Here is an 8,423-nt window from a genome sequence, read left to right as displayed (position 1 = left end):
ATCTTTATTTTTATTAAATGATTAAAAGTAAGATAATTTTATTTCTGTGATGAAAAGTAATGTAATGTTTGTGTTCTGTAATGAAAAATAAGCAAATAATTTTATTTTTATAATGAAACAGATAAGACAAATAAAATGTTGTTCTAATAAAAAAATTTAATGTTTGTTACAAAAAGTAAGATAAGTAAAATATGACTCTTATTTTTATGAAAAAAGTTAAGATATATTTGTTATGAAAAGTAAAATAAGTGAAATAAGACTTATAATAAAAGATTAGGTATTTTTATTTGTTATGAAAAATAAAATAATATTTTTATTTCTGTTATAGAAAGTAGCTAATAAGATACAATATCTTTATTCCTGTAAATACTAGAACGAAGAAGTAAATAAATATATTTTATAAACATTTAATAGAATAATTATTTCCAAAACAATTCATAACCGCTACATACATTTATAATTATCTGTATATAAACCATTTATCACAAAGTTGCACTTATTTTCTAAACGCATCGCATAGGAAGTCTTTCACATATTAAATTTCTTTTAGCAACACCTGCTTGTTCGAATGATGCAACATTTTGATGCAGATTATTGTTTTTTGTTTCATTTATTTCATTAAGCTCAATTTCATCCCCTCTTAACAAACAAATATTATGCATGACACAACATGCTATTATAAACATTGGGATCAAATCAACTCTATCCATTGCAAGAACAGTCCGTAGACTACGAAAACTTGTCTTCATAAATCCAAAGGCCCTTTCTATCGCTACTCTGGCAGAGGAATGACAGAAATTAAAATTTTTTTGTCTAGGAGTGAGATGCCCATTGTCACGATAAGGAACAATGAGATTTTGATGTAATTTATACGCAGCATCTCCGAGAATGTGATAATCATCCGGAAATTTTTCTGGATTTCCTAACCATTCTTGCAATTCTGATAAACGGAAAACTCGTTGGTCATGAACAGATCCTGGATGACCTGCGAAACAATGAAGAAAGTGTGTTTTATGATTACACACTGCCTGAAAATCAGAAAAACTTACATTAATCATTATATTTTAATGCAGATAAAACTTACATTTGTTTAAATTTGTAATAAGTAGTAATATTTGCATGTCGCAACAAACATGACATACCTACAGTTGAATGGAATGATGTCCTTTACGATTCACATATGATGCTGGGTAAATACGAGGAGCTGGAATATTAATGTGAGTGCCGTCTATAGCACCGATAACTTTTGAGAAACCAACCTAACAGCTTCGAATTCAGTCCAAACTTCATTGATATTATTGCCTGATAGCCATTTGATGATATTTGGTGCTAAATCATATAATGATGCTTTTATAACTCTTCGTGTAGCACTGAGAGCAGTAGCTCGACCGACGTCAAATTTTTCACATATGGATCTAAAAGACAAATTGGCGACTGTAGACAAAAACTACTTTAATATAAATACTCAAAAATATTAATTTTATGAACAACATTTACCTATAAGAATCAGGAGTTGCCATGCGCCATATTGCAATTAAAAATTGCTTTTCAGGAGAAATCATTGGCAGCCCTATACGTGTTTTTTTAATTTTAGGGCAATAATACCAAGTACATACTCGAATGTGCCTCTAGATATTCTGCATCATAAAATAAAAACACAAGACAAATAAACCTTAACAAATTTATAAATGCATACAAAACAATTGAGATTGTGTGTGTGTGTGTGTGTGTGTGTGTGTGTGTGTGTGTGTGTTGTGCATAATTTATGTAATAGAAAATGTACAATTCACAAAATTTTTAAATAACCTGAAATGTGACTTAAACTGTTGATTATTATAAGCAAACACAACGTTTTCAACATAATTTTCCAATCTTGGCAACTTCTTTCTTTTTTCCATTAATTGCATGACATGTTCTACTTCATCTTCACTTTCTTCATTTTCTAATGATGAAGAAAAATCAATAATGTCCATTAAAATTGTTGTAATTCCACGTAAAATTGCAATCCGTTGCGCTTTAGGTAGGTCAATATTCATGTTTTCGTCAATATTTACTTATCCGTTGTTATCCATGTTATGTTAACGCTCACAAAACATAAAAAGTACGTTCTAGGAGCTTATAGCCGTGAGCTCCACAATAACTCCCAGAACGGCACTATTAGCATTGGCGTTTCGTAGCGCTAATAACGTTTCCTCGAACGCACCCGTAAAGGGATTAAATTATCCATTTTTATTTTCTATTTAATATTGGTGCAGAGGAACCTGGTGCACAGCATAGTACATAGCATTCGAGAAACGTATTTAAATGCTATGAACGCTATAAGCATACCGTGCCTCACCTCAAGATCATGAGCATGAGTTGCGGAAATGATGACGTCATAACGTACAAACAATGACGTCATCACCATTTTGTTAGCGCTACAAAGCGGTTCCACGAACGGCTTTAGCGCCCTCATAACATCAAAAGTGCGTTCCCCGAACGCACTCTAGACCGTCACTTTTACGTCGGAAAAACGTCAATTCGTGACGTCAAGAATAATCATTTAATGACCAATTTGAAACGTCAAAATGACATGTGCTTGCTACGTGGTTTATATAATTAATATATGTAATTAAAGTACAATTTATATACTAATTACAATTATACCCATACAGAACAGAACATTGCAGTAGTACGGCGATATTACAGTGATATTACGGCAATGTTACTGCAATATTACAACAATATTAATAATATTGCTGCAATATTCTGTGGTGTATGTGTAATAATATAGTATACATATACAGGGTAAAAAGTCTGGATACAGTCGAATATCTCGTATAGAATGCATTTGGAACATAACGCTTTAGACAAAAGTTGTAAGGATTAAAAAGATATTTAACTGTCCATCTTAACATCCTTTTGACATTGAATGGCGTCGCCAAGGTCAGGGCAAGATCAACTTTTTTAAATAGAATCCCTTATTTTTCATTGCATATTTGTAGCTTACTTCGAAAGCTTTCCAAAACATTATAATAAAGTATTTCTTCATTGAATACTTTTCGAGTTACGAGACTTTAAGTAATTTCTTAATTCTTAATTTTACATAAATCATAAAAGATCTAATAAAATATTCATTTTTCTATTATCTTACCTTAATATTTTTATGTACATATTTAATTTGCAATTAACAATTACATATTTTTTCTTGGAAACAATTGTGTTTTCTTTACACCAATTGATTCCTTTCATTATTTTGTACAGGAGCGATGAGTAAGTGCGTGGCGAAGGCTCCTCCCTTCTCCAATCACCGCTTCGCCGCGCGTCGCCATTATGTTACAGTCAGACCACCTTCGCCGTCGTGTGCTTCTAGCCACGCGCATTGGCCGATCTTCTTTATTTAATTTTTCGTTAATTATTGCGACAATCACAAAACAATAGAGGTCCTCTCTTCCTTCTTAATTTGAGCCAATCTACCTCCTTACTTCGTAAAGATAAAAAATTCCCTGACACCCTGTATAAATAAATATTTTATTGTTTCAAAGTTAAAAAATATATTTATATATTTTTAAAATAAAAATTATACATACTCAGGTAGCAAGCACACGTCATTTTGACGTTCCAAACTAGTCATTTTTAGTCATCTGTCGTCAAAATGACTGATTTGTTACATAACTTTATATTGACGTCTTGATATAACATTATTTTGACGTCATATTTCAGTCGTGAACTGATTATTTTATTATTAATGTGATTAGTTAGTACATCGATACCATAAAAAAACTTTTAAAATTTTGTAAAGGCGCTCCGAATTTTAATCATAGAATGACCACTAATTGACAGACTTTTATTTAACAATTTATCTATATAAATCAAAATCGCACTGTATCGCTTCGTTACTATCCAGCACAAGACATTCTATGGACATTCATTTTATGTCCATTTTATGTCCATTTTTATGTCCGCACGTCCATGGACAAAATAAACGTCCATCGTATATCCGATTTAAGATATCCATTAACGGTCAATATTGGACGTTCACAAGATGTCCGGTCTTGAAGGTCAAAGTTTTTCGCGAGCACACAAACATGTATTAGTTCGTTCGTGTAGCGCTACGCGACGTGCGATGCGCTATCTTTCTCGTATTTAAGTTTCAGTTATGAGAATTATATAAAGTTTGCAAAAGGTAACAAATAAGATTAAAAATTTGTTGTTCAATTTAATTTCTGATCTAAAAGCACAGGTTTCGGATATTAAATTGATTTTATAAGTCGGACAAGTAAATGTCCGGCGAATAAACGAAAATAATTTTTCATTATCTATTTAAGATGTAAAGTGCAATATGCAAGTATAAATTATAAATAAAATTTTTATACAAAATTTTTATGTAAAATTTTATATGAAATAGATAAATTATATTATTATTTAGGGATTGAAATATATATGTTTCGTTTAAAAATTATGGTATGTTTAGATCATAAAGATTGTTTTTCTTTCACACATATAGTACACATTTTTTTAATTATCTGTTTTATAATCGTTTTGTGCAATAAAAGTACATTTAAATAATATGTGATATTGCATTAATGTATATGTATGTGATATAAATTTTCTTTAATAAATGTATTGCTTAAAAAAAAATATATTTCATCTTTTTAATATGTAAATTCAAATTTTGTATGTAATTTTTCATCTCCTTATTATGTCCATATAAAGTCCGTTTTGTATATCTGTTATTACTAATTTATATCCATTAGACGTCTATTGGATATCTTTTAGACACATCAGGGATTAAATTATGTCCACCAATTTCATATTTGGATATGCTATGGATATTCACTGTATATTTGAGGAACATAAAACGGACATTTTATGGATATTTTCAATATTCTTGAAGGATATTTGTAGAATATTTTATAGATATCTGTGTGCTGTTTGGGATTCTATCCAGGAATATCGATAACTATAAATCGGTTTTTTTAAATATTTTTTTAATTTGATATGGCCCTTTAAACTTGGGCCGTTATTAATTTTAAATTTACACCTGGCTTTTACTATAGAACTTTAATTAGAACGAAATCTCCTTCTGCATATGTTGTCGGTTCTTATCCGGTAAAAAATTTTTCATGTATATTCATGCAGAATTGAATATAATTGTACAAAACCATATATAATTGTGCAAAAATATGTATAATTATAAATAATAGAGTACAGGACATTATATTTATATATAAGTGCAATAACTCTTACATATAATTATATATAAGTGCGCATTTTACTTGTATATAATATTCACAATGTTTTATGTATAATTATACACGGATTTCTGTTAGTTTAATATATAATTATATGTAAGTCTTGCGTCATATATAAATATATATGACGCAAGACTGTATAAGTAACAAATATAGTTCAGATACAATCAGATACATTCAGATACATAATTGTATTATATAATTTCGATTCTATATAAACGAGAAATTTTGATCGAAATGTATATGTATCTTTCCCTCAATGCACTCATGAACAACGGATAGGTGAAACATTTTGTTTCGTGTTTAATGATCCCCGGGAAAAAAAGTCCATGTCTATTTATATAAAAAAAGTAAAATTATATATAGTCTTATATAATTATATATAATATCACATATGATTTTATCAGAGCATACGTTTTTGTATATGCTTAAATATAATGTCCATCTCTGACCATTTCTGATCATAAAAAATGATATTAGATACTTCACGTTATTTTTGTACAATCAGACATAATTAGATACTGATATCATATCTAAGCATGTATAAAACCAAAGCAAAGATTAGTTTCATGTACGCTTTGATATAAATCATATATGATATTATATATAATCATTTAAGATTATATATGATTTTATCTTTTTTTATATAGACAAATATAATTTTTCCTAAAAATTATATCTTGCATTATATATTTAATTAATTATTATGCAGTATTTAAAAACAACAGTTAAATGTATATTATTATAGAAGCAGCTAAGTGGTACACTGAAAAAATATACTGAAAAAATTGTAAATTCTTAAAGAATATATTCTGAATTGACGACTTCTACGCCGCAACTCGATTTTCGTGTGAGCGACATGTTTCTTCATTTGCCGCTACGCGGCGACACCATTCTTAATTTTTCTCGTATTCAATATTTATCATGAAATGTATATAAAAAACTTGTATTAACGTAAGATTTAAAGTATATTTTTTTCCCTTAGCAGTCTTTCCCTTAGTCTTTTTTCCCTTAGTGCGAAAGAGAGGACGCTGCTCACACATATGTTCTCTATGTGCATGTGAGCCACATCCTCTTTGACATCACTGTTTATCAGTTTCCAAGCTGGATTCCTTATTGGGGTTCAGAATATTTATTTATATATGGTTTAATATTTATTCATATATGATATCATATATGACTATATTTGGCAAAACATAATTAAATGATATTGACAAAATCCATATATGGTCAATTTTATATGGACTTTTTTTCCCGGACTTATAAAAATATATCTTTATATAATAATATATAAATATATTCATATCCATTTATACATAAGCATATCTATTTTTATATGGTCAAAATTGATATATAAGTTTGTATAACTAGATATAATCAGTTTTGTTTAATTATACGAGTATATGAAAAATTTTTTACCGGGTATGACACTGATGGTATTTAATTTTATTATATTCTTGCACAGTCTATATTCTTGCACAGTTCTATTCACTAGCTGTGCCGCGTCTCTTATTTGTTTACGCTCCTGTTCGATATTACAATTTATCGCAGTCAAATTCTCAATTAGTTTACATAGTTTCCTTATCGTTCTTATGTTTTTGCTCATAGCCGAGTAATAATTTACTAGTAGTAGTATAGATTATATAGTATTTACAGATTTATGCAGCGTATTATTTAGAACGAATTGCGCTTTTCCTAATTTTGCCTTCCAATTAGCCGGTTCTTCGCATATTTTCGCTACGGTGGATTTAAAAAATCTATTTATATGTTCCACCTGTCCATTCGCCCAAGGGGATGCTACCGCAGTCAGATTATGTGTAATTCCATTTTCTCTACCAACATTTTCGAAGTTCTAGATGTAAACGCTGTTCCTCGATCGCTAATTAATTTTTCGGGAAAACCAAACAAATTGAAAAGAGATGTCAAACATTCTATAGCTTCGTCTGAAGCCGTCGTTTTACAAGGATATAACCAAACATATTTTGTGTAGTCATTCACAGCAACTAATATATGTCTAAATTTATCCGCAATTTCTTCCAAAGATCCGAAAAAGTCAATATGTATAAACTATACATCGGAGTAGTACCTCTGTCAAAAATTTCCATTTTTCCCTCAGTTTTACCCGCAGTAATAGAGTAGCTCAAACATTGAACACAATTTTCTATATATTGTCGGACACGACCTTTAAGACAAAGAAACCAGTAATGTTCTGTTATGCCGTACACAGTTTTATCGTACCAACGTGACCCATATCGTCATGATAAATACGAATGACATTATTAATCATATTTTCCGGTACGACAAATAACTGTTTATCATGATGATTTCGAAAAACCATACCATTAATTAAAGTAAAATACTTATTTTCTTTAGTTTCTAAATTAATTGCAATTTCTTTAAGTTTTGTATCCATTAACTGTTTGTATATTAATTCATCTTCTACTGAAATTGTGTTAACCATCATTATATTTCTGCTAAGACAGTCCACATGAAGCATTCTTTTATAAGCGCGATGTACTAATTCAAATTGATTAATTTTGGAGAATTAAACTCCAACGAGCAATACGCGGCTTAATATTTATTTTTTTCATAGTCAAAACCAAAGAATTGCAATCGATTACTACTTTAAATGGAATTCTCTGCAAATGAAATGCTACATGAAATCGTTCTACCGCTCTAACAATCGCCAATGTTTCGAATTCAAAACTATGATAATTTTTTTCCGCATCGGTGGAAGTCTTACTAAAATACGCTACAGGCCCATAATAATTATCAGCTTGCCTTTGCAGCAATATTGCTCCGAATCCATGACTGCTCGCGTCGGTACGCAATTCTATTAATACTATCAGATTATAAATACACAATACCGGGGGGAAGACAATTCTTTCTTCAAATTTGCAAATATTTCTTACATTCGTTATCAAAATTATAAGTAGTATCTTTCTTTAATAATCCCTGCAACGGTTTAGTTTTTAACGCATAATTTTGTATAAATTTACGAAAATAATTACTTAAGCCCAAAAAACTTTGCAATTCTTTAGCCTTCCTTGGCAAAGAGTAATCGAGTATTGCCTGTACATGCCGCTTACACAAAGTGATACCCTTTCCCGTCACTAAATAACCTAAGTATTCAATTTCCGATTTCAAAAACAAACATTTCGATAAATTAAGCTCAAGAAAATATTTTTT

General features: G+C 29.8%; 1 pseudogene; it reads right to left on the bottom strand.

The window, feature by feature from the left end:
• Positions 1-446: 446 nt before the first annotated feature.
• On the bottom strand, positions 447-2,010 carry LOC112638271 (annotated as a pseudogene).
• Between the last annotated feature and the right edge of the window lie 6,413 nt (positions 2,011-8,423).

The sequence above is a fragment of the Camponotus floridanus genome, unplaced genomic scaffold (genome assembly GCF_003227725.1).
Source record: "Camponotus floridanus strain SB8 unplaced genomic scaffold, Cflo_v7.5 scaffold279, whole genome shotgun sequence".
In the NCBI taxonomy this organism is placed as follows: domain Eukaryota; kingdom Metazoa; phylum Arthropoda; class Insecta; order Hymenoptera; family Formicidae; genus Camponotus; species Camponotus floridanus.
This window is presented reverse-complemented; position numbering and strand designations above follow the sequence as displayed.